Below are 20075 nucleotides of genomic sequence, written 5' to 3' on the forward strand. Positions count from 1 at the left end.
CACACTTTAAAATGGTTAAGATGACAAACTTTATATATATTTCACCCAAAAAAAGTTAGGAGTGGCCAGGGGGTTGGATTTGACCTGTGGGCTGTAGTTTGCCTGACCCCACTGATCATACCAACACCTTGCCCCTTCATCTCAGTTCCCTCTTTATCCATCTCAGAATTCCTGGCCCATCAGTATAATCACCCCCACAGACTCTCCCTTGTAGGTCTGACCCTACCTGCCCTGCACCTACCCACAAGAGCGAACAGAGCTGGGAAAGGAAATCCCACAGCCTTCGTGACTGATCCGATTCTACATGCCAGGCCAGCATTCCCAAGTGCTCCTCCTACTGCCCTGGTCCATTTTCCCTCTCACCTTGTCCTGCCTCCTCAAGACCTCCACCACCTTCTCCCTGTCCTCACTCCCAGCTGATGACCTCACATCCTGTGCCTCTGAGAAGATGGGAGCAACTGGAAGAAATCCTACATGCTCCCATTGCCACCTCTGCCTCCCTACCTGTACCTGCAATCTGGCACCAGCCCACGTCTGGATGAATGTCTGCATCTGTCCACATGGAGAACCCTCCATGCGTGTTCATCAGATGCCTGTCCAGCAGATGTGCTCACTGTGCCTCTGTAGGATCACTGCCATCACCAAGAGCAAGCTGTGTTATTCCCATTTAACAAAACAAAAACCCCACAACCCTACATGCCCTGCCAGTCACCACTACCCCAGCGCTGTTTCTGCCAAACTCCCTGAATTAGGTGTTACGCTTACTCTCCTCCCCTGATCACTTCCAGCCCCAACACTCCATGAAAACTGCTTGCTTAAAGTCACTGGTGCCCTCCAAGGAGCTCTGTCTCCACCACATCTGACCTTCAAGTGGTTTTTGCTTGGTGTCTTGGGGCACCCCATCCCCACCCTGGGGCCGCAGTCCTTGGACCTCTTCTGTCTACACACTCTCCCTGCTCTTTGGACTAGAGTTCTAGAGAGGGACAAGAAGCTGTGCATTGTGGTTCAGAATCCAGGTTCTGCCCACACCCCAGCTCCAAGTGTTATCAGGGTGACTGCAGGAGAGTTCCTTCACCCGACTCAAGTTCCTCGTCTATAGAACAGGCTGCACAGCACCTAGTTTGCAGGCTGCCATGAGAAGTCGGTGGCACACCTGGCACGTCACGGCATTAGTGGCAGCTGCTGTTACCACTGGCAGCGGGTTGCTATGCGCAGCAGCGGCCAGGGACATCTGAGCTGGCCCAGGGAGAATGACAGGGTTTGGTAAAGTGCAGGGGAGTGACAGGCTGAACTTTTTCCCTTCCCTCTTAGAACTTGACACAGGTGAAAGGAAGCAGGCGTGTTGTAAGGTTCTGTGCTGCTGAACGTGGCACTCACTCGCTTTACAGTAGAGACACCCAGGTGATATAAAAATCAGCTCACAAGACTTCCTGCCCTTTAAAAGGGAGTTTTCTGTAAAGACTGTAATCAAATAACTGTCTGTGATGATCTATGTTAGAAATACAGATTATCATCTACTGAGCTAACAGCGGCCCACCTGCAGCTGGATGTGGGCTGGGTACCTCGGTGTGACACTCCTCTGGAAAGCGGGCATGGGAAGGGGCTGGCTTGGCCTGGAGCAAAGAGCTGGTGCACAGTGTGGCCTCGGGCTCCTCAGAACATCAGCCCTCTTCCCTCTATGTTGTCAAATCTGAGCCCACCCGGCAACCTTCCTTCCCCAAGTCCCACCCCCAAGTTCCAGGTAGGAGAAGTGAACAAGAGCCATCAGCAGGCTTTACTTATGAATGGACACAAAAAATGTGACCTATCCATCCAGTGGAGTATTACTCAGCCATAAAAAGGAATGGAGTACTGACACATGCCACAACAGGGGTGGACCTCGAAAATGATGCTCAGTGAAAGATACCAGTCACAAAAGACCATATAGTATATGATTCCATTAAATGGAATGTCCACGCTAGGCAAATCCATGGCCAGGAAGTAAATGAGTGATTTCCAGGGCCTGGAGGAAGGAGGGAATGGGAATGACTGCTAATTGGCAGAGGTTTTCTTTTTGGTGGGATGAAAATGTTCTGGAATTGATCATGGTGGTGGTCATGTAACTCTGTGAATATACTTAAAACTACCCAGTGGTACACTTCAGATGGATGAATTATATATTACGTGAATTCTATCTAATAAAGCTGTTATTTTAAAACAGGTTTATTGGCCCTAAAGATGTCCAAAAGTCTAGAGAGCCCCAGAAATCATGGGGGTCCCCTAGAGCTGTAGGTTACTGAGCTTTCTTCAGCCAAAGGGGGATCTGTCTGCTCTGATGGTGCTGTCGGCACAGCCCTGCTCAGAACACGGCCCTCCACGCAGGCTGGCTGGCAAACCCTAAGGACATGGACTCAGACTGCAGCCCGGAGGGAGCACCATCAGGAGAGCGGCTTTGGCTATACAGCACCCAGAGGGAGGAGGACAGATTCTCCTCATTTTTAAATTTTTATCCTGCATGTGTCCAGAATCCTGTTCTCTTTGCACTGAGGGTGCATTTGTTTCTTCTTGCTGTGTAACTAGTTTCCACAAATCTACTGGCTTAAAAGAGCACCTGTTTCTTACAGCACAGTTCAGAAGGCCAGGCAAAGTGTGGCTGGGTTCTCAGCCAGGGTCTCACCAGCTGAAACAGGCTTCTCACATGGGGCTCTGCTCTTCCAAGCCCATTGGTTGTCAGGAGAATTCAACTCATCAAGGTTAAGGACAGGGGGGGTCTCTGTGGTGCCACTGGCTATCGGCTGGGGACCACTCACAGCATCTAGAGACCATTATCAGTCCTTGCCCTATGGACCCCTCCATCTGAACAAGAGAATGTTCCTCAGTTGATCCTTCTCTTGCTTCAAATTTCTGATTTCCTCTCTGGGAGCATCTGGAAAAAATTCTCTGTTTTTAAAGGACCCATGTGCTTAGGTCAGGCCCACCTGGACAGTCTATCCCAAGGTCAATCACACTATAGAACATAAGCTAACCACGGGAGGGATACCACGTGCACAGGTTCCACCCACTGCAAAGGCAGGGGAGTGTATAAGGGCAACGGTCACTGGGGATTTGAGAATTCTGCTGCCACAGATGCGTGGAACATGAGGGAGATGCTGAGGAAGTTGAGGAGCTTCCTTAAGGACAGAGAATTGGAGATGGAACCTAAAGGGAAGTATAGGACCTCCGCTAATTTGAGGCTTTTTCCTCTACACAGGAGCAGGGAGAAAACAGAACGAGAGCCAGCAAAGCCCAACCTCGAGAGGCCGCTTTCCTCCCAGAGACACAGGAAAGGCTCCGGGCCAACCAGGCTGGGCTTCCCCGACCACCAGGGGGCGCCCGGCACCCAAGATGCTTTGTGGGCAATCTGAGCCTGAACACATTTGGGGAACCCAGGAAGGTACTGGAGTTGGAGGGGGCTGATCACCCGTCTCCCTACACCCCCAGGGCCCTGCAGATCCTCGGGGCACCGGGCTCGGTGAAGTCCAACGGCGCTGACTTCTGGATGCCTCGCTTCCTTCTTCAGCCGGGTCTGGTTCACTTTGCTTAGAAGCCGGCCCTTAAACAGGGAGCGGGAGCCTGCGTGTGGTGTGCCCCGTTCCCGGGTTCCGGGGCCGGTACTGCTCCCCAGGGTGGGCTCCTGCCCTCACCCCTCCTCTGCATCATCAGGCCGGCCCTGTCCTGGGTCTGGTCTGCACTCAGGCCCTCCGCTCCCACTCCACCGGAACGTTTTCACCTCCATTTTTCTCTGCTTTTCAACATGTCAACAAGGAGGAACCAGGTATGCTGTCTGCTTCAGTTAGGTGCATTCCCTTCATGAAAACTCAACATCTGGCCACCCTGGCTGAGCTGTTTTGGTTTTAGACAGAAATGGCTGGCTGATGCTTCCTCAGCTGATTCTCTGTGAGTGGACAGAGCCATGAAAACGACCCCGCCAGGCAGGCCAGGAGCCTGAGGCATACCACAGCAGTACAGGTGGGCCCTGGCCCCCAGCCTGAGCCCCTCCCACCTACCAGCAGGGTGTGTGGGTGCGTGTCTGCAGGGGGAGGGGAGGCCAGAGCCCCTGGGCCTCTGGGTAACATAAAAAGAAGTCAGTCAGCCAAGGGACCTAGGCGGTGGTCCGAGCGGGTGAGGCCCAGCAGAAGTATGTAGGAAACCAGGAGAAAGCACTGGGGTTCAGGGGGGAGGTAAGCAAAGGGGCACAGCAAGAGGAAACTGAGGTGCTGCTGAGCTGAGAGAGGGTGTGCGGCGTCCCTGCTGGGCAGCTGAGGGGCAGAGGTGGGGCAGAGAAAGCAGGACATCAAGTCCCATCCGAGGATGGAAAAGGATGAGCTGGGACCAGCCAGGCCAGAGGAGGTCAGAAGCCCATTCTGATGAGAAAGGAGGCCTGGTGGGTTTCGATGGGCAGCAGCCAGGAATGGGAGGAGCTGTCCCTGGGGAGGAGTGGGCTCAAAATCCCAGCATGTTGCGCAGCACTTGGGTATGTGGGCACCCGCCATGTGACAGATGATGCTCTGGTAGCCATACTCCGCTTCAGCACCAAGTCCTGTTATCACACCCCCAGGACCTGCCCGAGATTATCCCAGCTAGTCAAGCCAGTGCCTGGTCCTCACGGCCACCTGTGCTGCCACCCTGCAGAGCGGCTTCCAGGCTGGCCTCTGAACTCGAGGGCTCACCTGGTCCTGGTGGCCTGGTCCCAGCCAGGTAAGGCTGGGTGCAAGCAGAGAACTCACCTGGGTGTAGTGAAGGATATGGAGGGAGAAAACATGGGCTGCGTGGAATGACAAGTACATGGTGATACAGAACCCACGTTCCGTGGCCAACTGTCAGTGCGCAGACAGCCAAGGAAGGAACAACCACGGGTCAGGGAGGCTGTGGCTTCCTCCTTCAAGGGTGGAAGGAGGCAAGCACTCCGGAGAGGAACCGGGCTGGAGCGAAGGGCCTGGCTTCAGAAAGGCTCTCTTCTTCCTCAGCACCTCCGGACCTAGAGCCCCTGCTGCCCATTTCGGGTCGCCCCCGGCACACCAGGGGTTAACCGTCTCTCTGAGGCTGGGAGAAGCTGAGCAGCAGTGGCCGGCGGCGAGGAGAGAGGTTTCTCCCCGGCAGGCAGGAGCTTAAGGCTCCACTCCCTTGGCCAGAGGAGGTCCTCCCGTCCGTGGCCCAGGTCCCCTCCACACAGCAGCCCTTCCGCCTCAGGCTCTGGGTGATGGCACCCACTCAGGGTGGTCCACGATCACAGCCAGTATCCAAGTTCTTGCTGTCCCTGCTGCAGATCCAGGAAGGGCCCTGCCCAGTTGTGCTGGAGCACTAGGTGGGGACCGGGCAGGGGGCAGAGTCGGGAGGAGGGTGGGGAGGTCCCTTGGGGTCGGACCTGAGGCCTCGCCTAGCCTTTCCCCTCCTCAGGCGGAACTGAGTCATGGGAGCCTCCCACGTCCAGGAGCAGGGAGGCAAAAAGCTCCGCCCCCTCGGCTCCCCGCGGCTGCGGCCAGACCCTGCAGTCTGGAACCACCGCAGCTGCAAGAGGTGGGTAATGAGTGAGTCCCTTGGCGCCCTTCCCCTGGCCAATCCCACAACACCGCACCAGTGTTATCAGTAGATAGTATTACTGTGACCCCCACCACCGATGAGCAAACAGAGAGGTTAAGAAATTTGCCTGAAGCCACACAGCCAGAGCGGCAGAGCAGACGGGAACCTCGTCTGACATCAGGACTCACAAACTTACCCACAATGCCACGCGAGAAGGTGGAAGAAGCAAAAGTTCGCCGACAGAACACAGATCTGTGCACTAAATCCAAGAAGGCAAGAAATGAAAGGCAGCCCTGGGACCTGCCGGGAGAGCCGGGTGGTTCAGCCCGGGAACGGCATCCAGAGGAAGCCGCGGAAATGCCTGGCCGCAGATCCGCAGACGGATCTGGGGTGGCAGCGACCTCTGTAACACCCTGAGATGCCTCACCAGGTCCCCACCAAGCGGGATCACCGCCTAAACACATCACGATGTGCTTCTGGGGCTTGAGGTGTGCACGGTCCTTGTTTAAAGAGGCAGTAACATTAATTCTCTGTGGGACAGCACCCAGCAAGACTCTGCTACAAAGGACCAGAAACACCTCAGGAGGTATCACAGGAGCCTGGTGCCAGGAACCAGCAATTCCCAGCACTCTCAGCTGTGTGACCTTATCTGCAGAAGCGGGAGCATGCCAGCACCAGCTCGCGGGGCTGCTATGGGGTCAAAGGACGTGCTGGTCAAAAAGCACTTGGGTTGAACACTTTCAGCTCCACAAAAACTTGTACACACACATTCAGAGCAGCATTATTCACAAAAGTACCCAAATGTCCATGGATGGTTAAATGAATAAACAAATTCTGATCTAGCCCAATAGTGGAATATTATTCAGCCATAAACAAGAATGGAGTACTGACACACGCTACAACATGGATAAACCTTGGAAACATGACGCTAAGTCAAAGAGGCTAGAGGCCAAAGGCCACATAGTGTTATGATCCCATTTACATGAAGTGTCTAGACAGGTAGCAGATGGTGGTTGCCAGGGCACAAGGAGATGGAGGATGCGAAGTGACTGCTAATGGATTCAGGGTTTCTTTTTTGCTTTGTTCTGTTTTTAATCGATTTTCTTTTTTAGAGCAGTTTTAAGTTCAGAGATATTGAGCAGAAGGCACAGAGATTTCCCACACACATCCTGCCTGCACATGTGCAGGAGCCTCCCCCATGATCAACATCTCCCAAGTGAATGGCACAGTTTTTACATTCATGAACCCTCTGGGATTTCTTTTTGGGATGGTGAAAATGTTCTGGAATTAGATTGTGGCGATGGATGCATGACTCTGAATGTACTAAAGCCCATAGATTGTACACCTTAAAAGGGTGACTTCTATGGTATGTGTATTATATGTAAAATTTTTAAAAACATTAAGAGTTCAGAAAATGTGGCTCTCATTTCTACATCTTTCAGCTCCAGAGTTTGTCATATAACAGAAGAGACCAGACGAACACATTTAAAAATGCTTGACACCCAGGAGAGAGCCAGGCAGCGGCCCCGGCAACCTGGGATGAAGGTCACATGTTGGCACACACAGGACATGGACAAGTGACTGACAGCCGGAGCTGCTGCCTGCCACGTTGGCTGATGCAACGTCCCAAGTTAGCTCACATGCAGGTGTTGAACCCGCAGTGTTGAGAATAACCACCGTGCGTCCGGCCATTGGGAAAAACTATGAGTCGGAGGACTTGGCTGGTTCAGCTGGGAAGAGTGCACAGCGACCTGCGGTGGCTCAGAGGTGCGATGCCAACGGAGCCAGGCTGGCAGGAGAGGAGGGTGCTGAGCCCAGCAGGTGGCACATTCGGCTAGTGCTCCCCACCCCCTCCCACCGTGCGGAGCAGGTTCTGAGAGGTGCTTTTACTTCAGGTCACAAATACCTGCTGAAAGCTTACAGCAGGCTTGCCCCTGCCCTCAGAGCTCCAGGTTTCTGCTAAGCTGTGCAGGAAGCTCCTACTACTCTGAGCACCAGGTTTCTTCTTCAGAGAAGCGCCAGGCCTCGGATCCATCCCCTCTAGCCCACCTCCCAGGTGCCAGGTGCCAGGAAAGAGAATATATGAGATTGGCAAGCCTGGTTTAGCACCACCTCCCCCATGTCCAATGACCAGCCACACTTATAATCTGGCATTGGAGGGACAAGGCAGCCACTCCTTGGAGCCTGGGCCCCGCCTCCAGCCCCAGGTGGAGTTGAGGGCACAGGGAGGCGCCTGCGGAGGCAGGCCTGAGCCTGCAGCCCCACAGGTGAGGCCCACACAGTTCTCCTCCCACCCTTTCCTGTCCCTCCCGCCTCGACCCTGTCCTGGTGTCCCTAACCCTAAGGGAGAAGCCGAACAACATGAACTCCTTGAAGAGAAGGGGTCTGCTGCGTACACACACACACACACACACACACACGCGTACACACACACACACACACACGCGTACACACACACACACACACGCGTACACACACACACACACACACACACACACACACACACACACACACACACACTCTCTCTCTCTCTCTCTCTCTCTCTCTCTCTCTCTCTCTCTCTCTCTCTCTCTCTCTCTCTCTCTCTCTCTCTCTTTCAGTCCACAGGACCGATCACACAGCACCTGGACATCGGGAGAATGGGAAGCTGAATACTCAGCATCAAGCGTCTTCTGGACACATGCAGTGATTTCCATGCATTGTCTCATTCAATCTTTAAAAGAATCCTATGAGACTTCATAGATGAAGAAAATGAGCTTCCAAGAGCTTAAGGAATGTAGCCCTCAGGACACCCAGTAGGCAAAAGCCATAATACCAAGCACAATATCTGGCAGTAACTCCAGAAGCCAGTCCTGCAGAGGCAGCCTAGCAGAGGCGGGTGTGTGTGTGCTGTTTCTGCCCACCACCTGGCACTGGCCCCTTTGGGGGATTTACTCCCTCACTCCCACTTTCTCCATATGGCTGTAAGGGTGTCAGCCCTGTACTAGGGTAAGCTCCTCACTAAGATCTGTCCAATCAGCATCCAGGATGAGCTGGGACTCAGTGAGAGGCAAGCCTAGGCTATTGCTGGAGCCCGGGAGGTTGGCAAGAGGCAAGCTGGGAGTTGGCAGCCTCAGGAAGTGCTGGCCAGAGAGTAGGGTGACACAGAGGACACTGAGCCCAGAGATGCAAGCCTGTGAGCTGAGCCACTGCTGAGCACTGGACCAGCTGAGCCCTTAGCCTTTACAGTTACGTGAGCTGTCAAGTAACTGGTCTTTGAACCCAGGTTTATTTCCCTGCCCCAGGCTGCCCCATGGAGGCTCTGCTGGCTTAGGAGTGGGACACAGCTGGGACTGGGGGCCTCACCTTTCTCTCTGAATCATGCGGACAGAGTGGGACCCTTCCAAACTCTGCCTAAAGCATCTCCATCATTGAGTCTGACCTTCAAAGCTGGCATCTGCTTGCAGGAGTCTGTCTCTCTCCTCCTGGAATTCAGGCTCCAGATGTCAGGTCCCAGGCGGCAGTGGTGGCTGCACATGGCTCCCCAGTGAATCAGCCACATTCCAGAGGTGCAAACACAGACGCCCTGCCCTCAGCAGCCTGGGGCTGCAGACTTCCTCCCCAGCCCGCCCAACCCGCTCTGCTCCTGCTCCTCTCTCCTCTTGCTTCTTCCCCGCCAAACCAGGCTTTGGGCTTCCTTTCCAGAAACATTCCCCTGGAACTGGAACAGAGAGAAAAAGCAGGCCACTTGGGCCAGGAGACATCCTGATCTGCTCTGTGGGCTCTGTCCCCTCAGCAGGCACTGACCCCAGCCAAGATCTCCCCCAGCAGTTATCAGTATATATGGGTTCATTCATTCAACAGGTATTAATTGAGCACCTACTACAGGATGAACAAGACATAAACAAGCCCTTGACCTCATGGAACTTAGCCCAACTGGAGACAAAGTCAGGTCCACAGACCTAAAACAATTCCAAGTATGGGGAGAGCTATTAAGGAAAGAAGGGGCTGAGTCAGATGACAAGTGACAAAGGTAGGGTTCCGGGATGGGGGACTCTCCAGGAAAACACGTAAGCTGAGGCCCAAGGATGAATCGGCATCTCCTCTACAGAGTCACTTCTTGGCGATCACTTCACAACTGCCGCAGTGTCACCTCAAAGAACTCTCCCCAGTCACCCAGCAGGATCTCAAGTCCCCTTCCTTGTGCCCTTTAACGGCATTCATGCAGGGAAGTCTGCCTACTATTTTTTTAATAAGAGCTTTATTGAGATATAATTCACATAACATGCAATTCACCATCTTAAAAGTATACGATCCAATGGTTTTCAGTATAGTCACAATGTTGTGCTACCATCACAATCAATTTTAGAACATTTTCATCACCACCGACAGCTGCTCTCCAGTCCCCACATCCAAGCCCCTGCAACTACTACTCTACTCTTTGTCTACGTATTTCCTGTTCTGGACATTTCTTAGCAATGGATTCATCTGTGTCCTTCCATGTCTGGCTTTGTTCCCTGAACCTCTCGTTTTCAGGGTCCATCCACATTGCAGCGCGCCTCAGCACTTCATCCCTTTTAACCGCTGAACCGTACTCCATTGTATGATGGACCACACTGTGCTTACCCATCCATCAGCTGGTGTACACTTGGGGGATTTCCACTTTTTGGCTCCTATGAATAATGCTGCTGTGAACATCCACATACAAGTTTTTGCATGGGCATTTGCTCTCATTTTTCCTGGGCAGATCCCTGGGAGTGGAATTGCTGGGTCAAACAAATGGTCACTGCTGAGGAACTGCCAGATTTCAAAGCAGCTGCCCCACCTGACATTGCTGCCAGCAGCATACAAGTGTTTCAGCACCTCCCTATGCTCCCCAATCCTTACGACACTACTGTCCCTCTTTTTCCCATCCTGGTGGGTGTGAAGTGGTGCCTCACCGTGGTTTGATTTGCAGTTTCCTAATAATGCATGCCCTCAGCCTGGCCTGTAGACTGTTCCTTCCATGTCCTTCCAACTGCACCCCCCATTCCTTCCATGTCCCTAGGGCCCCCATCCGCTAAGGATTCCAATGCCTTCAAACCCTGCATCAGGTCCTCCTGTGATCCACTTCCTCCTTCACAAGGGTCAAACCCACATCCAGTCCAATTCAGCCAAAGCCAGCCTCCTGAGGCCTTCAGGTACAAGGAGCAGTGGGGAGGCAAGATGGGCGTCCTGGCCCACGCCCCTAGGGCAGACCGAGGAAGAGGGGCTTCGGGTGAGTCACTACAGGAGTTCCTATGCTATCTTCCTATCTGCGCCCCCACTCAAGGGTAAGCTCCAAGGGGGCAGAGCTTCATCTGTACGTTCGCTGCTATATCCCTAGGCTGTAGGCACACTACACGTATTTGTTGAATGAATGGATGAGCAGAAGATGAAGAAAGAGAACCCAAAGTCGGGGTTAGTGGTCAGAAGCTCAGGTTCTGGAGAAAAACAGTTTGCGCTAGAGTCCTACCTCTGCTACTTTATAGCTGTGTGCCCTTGGGTGAATCCCTTGGCTTTTCTAAGCCTCCCTCTCATCATCTACAAAACGGACCTGACAGTGACAATCTACCTGACAGGGTGGTTTTGAGGGTTAAATGTGATCATATGATCAGGCAATATATTATGTGTTAAGGACTCTTAGAGATGAGGTCACATAATGTCAATCCTCAGAAGAGCCTTGAGATGTTCTGTTATTACCAGCTTTGACCTCATAGATGAGGAAACAGGAGTTCCAAGCACTCAAGGAATCTGTTGGGTCATAAGGCTGGTCAGGGCAAAACCAGAATCTGAGTCTGAGCCAAGACCCCAACTCTGTGCAGGGGCAGTGATCCAACACTATCAGGCCCTAACACAGATGGAGGAAACAGCTGTCTCTGAGCAGGTGGTGCAGAGTGGGGTCTGCCTGTTCAGGTGATGTCCCCAGGCACTGTGTCTGGCTTTCAGCAAAGTGGGCAGGCTGAAGGCTGGGCAGTCTGCCCTCTTAGGGGACTAACATGAGAGAGGCTGGCAAAACAGAAGCTAAACATGCCTGGGGGTCAGGGCGAGTGCAAAGACCCTGAGGCCATAAGTCTGGGGCTCTAGAACAGACACATATGGGGAGGGCTCAGGAGTCAGGAAGATGAGAAGGTACTAACACTTATCAGGGAAAGCAAAAAGAAGCCAGAAGTTTCCAGCAGGGGAGGAACCACACACAATGCACACTGGCTGAACCACCCTAGGGTGACATGTGTGGCCACATTCCCCTCAAATCAAGGAGCCTACTTGGAAGAGCTCCAGTGGGCTATCCTAGGGGAAACATCAAGCTAGCCCCTAAAGCGTTGATCTGGTGTACCCCAGAGGCTGGGTATAAATATTGGGGTCTCTTCTGAATAGATGTGTTGCCCTGCTTTGCCTCTTCAACTGAGGAAACACATTGAGCAAAGGAGGTCCAAGGATGGACCCCAAGAGGGAATGCACCCCCCTCCCCACCCCGCCCCGACAGGTGGGAAGGCGGCACAGGCCCTAAGGGCTTCAGGAAGTGAGCAGAGCCTCAGCCCATTGGAGGAGCAGCTGAGAGGAGGTCTGTGCCAAGGGCTGCTGGAGGAGACTGGCTGAGGACAGAGCAAGGAGCTCAGAGATGACGGGTGAGCTAGGGCAGCCCTGGGAAACCCGGCGGGGAGGGCTGGGGACAGGGCTCTCATTTGAGACTCCGTCACTTAAATGGGAGAAGCTCAGCTGCCAACAGTGTCCAACAGAGACTGGAATGTGTTTAGAGTCAGTCATGGAAAACATACCAGGCTCTGATTTGCTAGAAGGCTCTGGAAGGGGTTTCTGTGGCTGCCTGGCTTGGGAGGTCAGGACAGCAGTTTTCCAGGGTTAGTCAGAGGACCACATGCATCACAGTCACTTGAGAGCTTGTTAAAAATGCAGATCCCTGGGCCCTGCCCCAGACTTACTGGTTCACCATGTGGGGTCTGAGAACCCAATGGGGCTCTAAGACAGAGTCACCAGGGAGGCAAGGAGCCCCAGGGAAGGAAGGATCAGCTCAACTCAAAACAATGTATGTAGCAACTGGTGGCCACAAGCTCTGGCCCACAGGGTTACATGAGGGGACCAGCTCTGCCTCCTTCTAGCATATTCTATCCACGAGTCTCATGACTTACACACCTCTCAGACCTCCCTCCCTCCACCCGAGCGCCCCCACACTCACAGCCCACTTGGCCAGTGGCCACAGCTCCAAGATCAAAGGCCCAGCCTTCAGGAGTAGGAAGCGCCTGGCTAGGTGACCCTGAGGTGCCTCTGGCCTCACGTACACCAGTCCCACCCTGAGAGGAACTGATTAAGCCCAGACATGAAGGCCCGGGAAGAAGATCAGACTGTGCCTTTGAGAAGAAAGAAAAGCAGAAAGTAGCTCCATCCCCTTTGGTCATCTTCCCCTTTGCCAGCTCTGCTCTCCCAAAGAGGATGTTGATGTTCATGTACTGGGGTGGGGGTCTCCAAGCCAAACACGAAGTATATCCCCTCTGCTGGGGTGAATCAGCTCCCTGAGGGGTGGGGCTTGGAACTAGAGTCACACTGTTAGGGCTTGGATCCCATCGCTGCCACCTCACAGCAGTGCAGTCCAGCAAACCATTTAACCTCTCTGAGCCTCTTTCTCATCTGCTAAATGGGCCTGACAGTAAGTTCCCCTGTGGTCCTGCACCACCAGGATTCCTCTGATTGCCTGGTGAACTGAGGCTGGAACACACAGGGCTGGGTCCCCCCCGTCTCGGAGCCACATTTCACATCACAGCCCAAAGGCCAACACTGGAAGCTGCGCCAGGCTGGAGAAGGGGCAGACTGCCTTAGACTCAACATCCCTGGCCCCATTATAAACCCATAGGCCTTCGAGGGATCACAGGAGCACGAAAGCATTTGTCCCTTCCCACAGCAGAGAAGCGGTCAGCAGAGCCCAGACTGGCAACGATGAGGCTCTTTCCAGCTGGTCTGGGCAGCAGAGAGGCTGCTTACTGGCGCAGACTTAGGTAGGTTTCATGCCTGTGTTTTAATCTCTCCAGGCCCACAGGAATGTTCGGGTGATTCTGCTTGTTCTGCAGTTGCCAGCGGGGATGCACAGCCTGCGGGGCTGACCCCGCCTGTTACTGCTCCCGAGCACTCAGCAAGCCATACCCAGCTTCCCTACCCACTCACTCCCAGAAGCAGCTCCTTCCAGGCTGCAGACCTTCGGGGGCCTCCCTTCCCAAAGCCACTTGAAATCTGCTCCAAGGGCCTGAAGGGGTGACAAGTGCTTCCCAGACAACAAAAGCCAACCTCGAAGGCACCTGCTACACCCATTCTGTGCCCTGGTTTCAGGGCCCCAGTTGGGTATGCCTTACAGCAGGCCAGCTGCGGTCGGCTAGTCAGCAAAAAGGGCCCCGCCTGCCCACCCTTCTCTGCAGGTCAGTCACCACCCTCTCCCTCTAGCACTTTGGGAGGAAGCTGAGGTGAAGCACAGAAAACCTGTCTTGGTCAAGGTCACCCCTCCTCCTGAGTGTGTTTCAGCCAGTGACGTCAGTCTCCTTGGGCTCCAACGCTGTGCGACCTTGGGCAAGTTATTTAACCTCCCTGAGCCTGATTTCCTGACAGACAACGGTAGTGGATGTCCAGGCTGTCCTGGGGATTAGAAATAATGTGCATAAAGCTCCTAGCACTTTGCCGGCACCTTCAACGCGTGAGCCATTATTACCATTATTCCATCCTTTCCATTCTCCCCCTCGCTTCCTCCAGGTCTCAATTCAAAAGTCACCTTGTCAGGGGCGCTCCCTAGCCGCCCGGCTGATGCCCTTCCCTGCTTTGTCCTCGCCTTGACACTCGTCTGATGTGCTGGACGTCTGACTCACCCGGGCCTCCCGCCCTGGACCGAGGGCCCTGTGCGGGCAGGGCCGTGCCGCACTCTCCGCCCTGCGTGCCGCGCGGGCGAACGAAGCGTTCCTACCGCGTCCCCGGCCGCCGGCGCGCCAGGGAGGGAGCCTGGCTCAAGGGCAGCACCCCGCCGGGGCCAAAGCGAGAGTAGTAGCGCGCACGGGGGCCGCAGCCGAGCCGGGGACAACTGGCGGCCATACCTGAGCAGGGGGCACGGGCGAGCGCGAGCGAGCGCGGGCGGGCACCTCCCTCAGGGTGGCTCCGGCGCGCACCCGCGAGGTCACGTCCGGGGCGCGCCGGCCGGAAGGAGGCCCCGCGCGGGGCGTGGGGGAGGGAGGAACTGAGCGACCGCGACCAGGCCACGCCCCCTGCCCGTGGACTGGGGCGGGGGCGGAGCCAGCCGAGCTGCGGTCGCCAAGCACTTCCGCTCGCCCCGACAGGCTCCTTCATATTCATGAGGCGGTAGAGGGGAGGGGCCCGGGTCCGAGCGGCGCCACGCCCCCCGGCGGTGGATCCCGCCCCACGGAGGCTCCGTCCCCAGTGGGGCGCCCCCGGCTTCCGCCTCGGGGAGGGAGTTTCCACTTGGTCACGACTCAAAAATGTGTCGCTCCGGCTCCTCCACCCCCTCATCCCCACCCTGGGGGGTTCTCCTCCCTCTGAAGACAGGGGGGCGGAGCGAGGGAAGGGGCTGCTCCTCCTTCTTTAGGCAGGTCCGTAGGGATGGGGCTGACCCCTCTGTCCCAGTTAGGCCTGTAACGATCTTCATTTTAAAAACATAATAATTGTTCTAATTTATCGAGTGCTTATTCTGTGCGACGCACTGTGCTCTTTATATGAACTACCTTTTTTTACTCTCATAACAGTCCAGCTGTGATAAGCACATTGTATGTATTATCATACCCAGAAGCTCAGAAAAGTTGAGTGACTTACCTACCATCAGACAGCTGTCCTTGGGCTTTTTCGTAAAAGGTTGGTCTCTTTGAGTTGAGGGGAAAGTGCTTGCCCCTGCTATACACACCTTTCAGGAAATGGGCACTCCTGGCTGGCTGGGAGGGGTGGATCTGACTGCCCCTTTCGAGGGAGAAGCTATATGCTGGGGAAACCAAAGCATGAAAGCTGGACAGGATGCACAATTTGCCATAGCCAGTGCGCAGTGAAAATGAAGAGCCCTGTGCTCAAAAACTGATCAAGAATTTCAAGGTGGTGATGGCAAAATATTCAGAACAGAGCCCTAAGTGCCAGGCTTGCACAACTACACAGTTGAACAATCATGAAGCTATCCCTGATGAAAGAGCTCAGGGGCTGGCTCTTCTAGGGGCTGAGAAACCAGCATGGACAACCCCACCTCTGATGTCACCTACCCCCCATACCCCAGCCCAGGAGCCTTACCTCCATGCCGACATCCAGGGCTCAGCCTCCAGAATTCCAAAAGCTGAGCACTTTGGGCCCCCTGTGACTGATTTCTGGGGAGCGGGTGAGTCCTCAGGGGAGGAGAGTGTGTCCCAAACCTGAATGACCCACCTGGCCCTTGGAGCTATGCCAGTTCTGACTTGAAGCCCTCGTTTCTTGAGGGAGCAGGTTGTGAGGAACAGCCGGGGCTGCTCCCCAGAATAAACACCCCACCCACAATCAGCCCCTGCCCTGCAGTCACCACAAGCCTGCACCAGTGGGGGAGAGGCTCACCAGGCAGCCAACTCAAGGTTAATAAGTCACCCCGATCTCACTCCCTCCATCACTCCATCCTTGTGCCTGGGCCCCTAGTCACAGTGGGCTGCAGGCTTCATTAACACCAACAAAAGCTACCATCTGTTGTGTTGTTTCTCCCAGCCAGGTGTTGGTAGAAGCCTTTTGTATGCCCTCACCAGCCTCACACAGCCCTGTAATAGGCATGAGGATTACCATTTTACAGGCAGGGAAACTAAGATTCAGAGAGATCCAACGGCTTGGCTAAGGTCAAGGGCCAGAGTTTGGAGTTCGCTCCCATTCATCCATCCTGGTTCCTAGCATATCTCCTATGTTTGTAACATAGGTGTTAAAGCTCATTTCTCTATATTGTCTTGTACTGTTCACTCTTAGCTCCTCAAATAAGTTAAAGGCTCTGGAAAAAAACAGGAATCAAAGTTATACCACTGAGTTTCTGTAGGCCCTAGCATTGTACTTTAATTGAAAGGCCATTTACCAAGCTCACCCTCCTTGCAGTGCAGTGTGTGAATGAGTGAGCCATGTCTCTCTGGGTACAGACAGGTAAGGGGTCCCTACCAGACTGAGAGATCTCCTTGAAGACATGAATGAGGTTAGTTCTCCCAAATCACAGAGTAGGCCCTCAACAAATGTTGTTGAATGAACACATAAGAGCTTACTAAGCATCTGTTGAGTTAATGGGAACCTAGGACATGTTCAATAAATGTTTATTGATGAAGGATTAGGGGACCAGATTCAGTCCCCCAGATATATACATGGGCAGTTATCTTAGTCTGTAACAAAATACCATAGGCTGGGGTCCAAGATGAAAGTGCCAGTAGATTCGGTTCCTGGTAAGGACTCTTTTCTTTACTTGCAGACAGCCACCTTCTTGTTGTGTCCTCACATGGAGGCAGAGAGAAAGCGTGTGCTGTGATCTTTCTTCCTCTTTTTATAAGGGCAGTGGTCCCATAATGAGGACTCCACCTTCAGGACCTTATTTAAAACTAATTAACTCCAAAAGGTCTTTTGGACAAATACCATCACGTTGGGGCTTCAACATACGAACATGGTGGGGCAGGACACAAACAGCAATATCTGTGAAGTACTTACTATATGCCAGGCCCCAGGCGGGAACCGCAGTGTTCTATTCCTCTGGGAACTTACAGTCTAATAGGGGAGACAGTCCGTAACACACGGGAGGGGAGCAGGTAGCAAAGGATGGGTCCTCAGAGTGCGGACTCTTAGAGGGATGAAACCCAGCGTAATGCTGGGGGAGGAGTCCAAGCATTAGGGTGGGGTCCAAGATGAAAGTGCCAGGATAAAAAGGATATCCCTCCTCACCCACCTTTTTCTAAGGAGGAAGCCAAGTCAGACTCGACTACTGTAGCAGGTTGCTGCCTCCTGGGAAAACACAACCCTATAAAGCCCTCTGAGATCCTGGCCCTCTCCGATGCCCGGCATCCCCCAACCAGTTATCTGATGCTCCAGGGAGGTGGCAGGTTCTCACACAAGTTTTGGACTCAGACCAATGGAGAATGCCTTCTGGACTATGCCTCCTACTAGCCTCTAAGATGTTGGCCGTGTTACTTGACCTCTCTGTGCCTCCTCTATAAATGGGAATAATAATAGGACCCAACTCAGGGTCGTTGTGAATATAGAGAAAGGAAAGTGTCTAGTGTAGAGAAAGAACTGGTCTGGCTGAAAATTGGGGGTTTCTGGTTGAGTCGGCTCCACCAAGATGATAGAATATACCTCACTTAATTTTCACCTCAATATCAGAAAGGAGGTTTTATTCATCACCCCAACGTGGGAATCCCAAGTAAGAGCTCCCATCAGAAGCAGGCTCCTTGTTCATGAAAACAAGTGTGTGCAGAAAAACAGACTACGAGAACGGTCCTCCAGGGTGAAGATTTCTTGTGGTCTAGTCCTCTTGGTGTGGGGGTCCTTGGGTTTCCCTGGCCACTGGATTCGGGTCCTGCTGGATTCTAAGACCGGTGAGGGCAAGAACAGCTGGGGTGATTCACCCTTTGTCCCCACTGTGGCAAAATGCCTGGCATGCCGCAAGCCCTCGATAAGTAATTTTAACAGACACAGAATAGTCCCGGGAGCACCTTTTTTTCGATACACCAGGATTCCCTCCGGTCGGAGCTGGGCGTGGTCCAGACCCGACGTAGTGACGCGGCCCGCGACAGGGCCGAGGGGCGGGCTGAGCCGCCACGATCCCCGACGCCGGTAGGGGGCGCTTGGCGGCCCTCAGCCTCCGCCCTTCCTCACGCACTGGCTGGTCAGCAGACCGGAGAGTCAGTCCTTAACAGCCCGCTCCTGGAGGGCGGTATGTCCCGAAGCCGGTCTTCCTCTGGGCTCCTGCACCGGCTAATGTTTAACTCGCCTCACTACACATTATCCACCTGAAGGAAACCGGGGTGGGGTGGGGGCGGAGAAAGTTACCTCCAAATTGCCTCCTTCCGGGCCTACTGGCCTTTCATGTATCACCAACAGTTCACGAGCACCTACTCTGTGTCTCTTCACTGAATAGTCATGAGCACCTACTATGTATCTGTTTGTCCAAAATACAAGAGCATCTGCTATGTAATAGTTCGGGAGCACCTACTATGTGTCCATTCATGCACGTCACGAGCACCTACTATATGTAAATCCAGTAAGATGTAATGAGCACCTAGACTGAATCCATCTTGGCAACAAGTCCCAAGGGCCTATTATGTGCCAAGCGCTGTGCTAGGCGCTGGGGATGCTGCTTGATCAAGACCTGGGCGCCTCAATCTTCGGCGGGGGACCGTGGCATCAACTACACGAATGAAGGCGGAATTACACCGGGAGTCAGATGCCTCACCTATCAGGATGCTGTTCGTCGCCTGGTCTCTTCAAGGTCAGCTGTGAGCAGCAGGGCTGGCCAACAGCAGGAGGGCTGTTTTTGAACCAAAATTTGCCATCAGACAGCAGAAAAGTAAGATAACTGGGCGGGGGCTCCGGATTGGCCCAAACAAAACACACTCTAAACCGCCAAGTCTGGGGTTCAACACCAGCAAGCAGAAAGCAGCTTAGCCCGGCGCGGCTGCGGGGCTTCCCCACTCGCGGGTATCCAGGCGTGCCACCTCCAAACGCGGGCGCCGCGTGGGCGCTGAGGGTCCAGGCGCGGTCAGGGAGCCCAGGCTGGGGACGCAGGTTGTCCGGACTGCCGGGACTGAGACTGCTCTGGACTGGACCTCCTCCTTATTCCACTAGAAGGGAAACTGAGGCGGAGGGCAAGGCGAGGACCAGCCCGGCAGCGGGAAGGGGCTGAGCCCAGCCTCGAACCCCGGCTCGCGCCGCCCCGAATCCTAAGCTGGGGCTGCTGCCCGCGCGTTCGTGGAACTGGGCAGGGCGGAGAAATCAGGGCCTACGGAGAGGCATTCCTGCCCCCCTCCCAGCCGCCCCGGGACGCGGGGGGCCTGGCCAAGGTGACCCCGCAGGAGCGAGCCGAGGGGCCCCCGCCCCCTCGGCCGCAGAGACCTCCCCCATCCTCCCTGTCTTCGGGGCTTTTCCTCCGGGACCGCCCGCCCCCACCCCGGGTTTCCCCGAGGGCAGGACATCCCTCCCCGCAGCCACCCCCAGGCCACCTCCGGGCCGTGTCCGAGCGCTGCCCTCGGGCCGGGGGCGCGGCCGCGGGGGGGCCACCCGAGGACGCGGCCGAGGAGGACGCGCACGGCCCTGCGCCCCCTCCCTCGCGGTGCCCGCGCCCCGCGGCCGCGCAGCCTCCCTTTCTCCCCTCCCCGGCCCCGCGCCCGCTCCCGACCGCCCCCTCCCCCCGACGCGCACGCCCCGCCTGGCAGCTGGCGCGCGGGGCCTGGGGCCGCGGCGGCGAGAGGGGTTTGCTGGAAGGGCGGGAGGGAGGAGGGAGGAGACAGGGCGGCCGCCCCCCGCGCCCCTCCTCCTCCCCCGCCGGCCCCTCCTCCCTCCGCCTCCCTCCCTAA

The 20075-nt window shown here is 54.9% G+C and overlaps 1 protein-coding gene across 1 annotated transcript in view; it reads right to left on the reverse strand.

Annotated features, from left to right (window-relative positions):
- The window catches only part of TFAP4 (transcription factor AP-4), a 28581-nt gene extending 13935 nt beyond the window's left edge, over positions 1 to 14646 (reverse strand). Inside the window, exon 1 of the mRNA XM_036920450.2 lies at positions 14622 to 14646. The gene's annotated coding sequence lies outside the window, so the exon portion shown is untranslated. The remainder of the gene's footprint in view (positions 1 to 14621) is intronic.
- Positions 14647 to 20075: the final 5429 nt, after the last annotated feature.

Source organism: Manis pentadactyla, chromosome 10, assembly GCF_030020395.1.
Source record: "Manis pentadactyla isolate mManPen7 chromosome 10, mManPen7.hap1, whole genome shotgun sequence".
Classification (NCBI taxonomy): Eukaryota; Metazoa; Chordata; class Mammalia; order Pholidota; family Manidae; genus Manis; species Manis pentadactyla.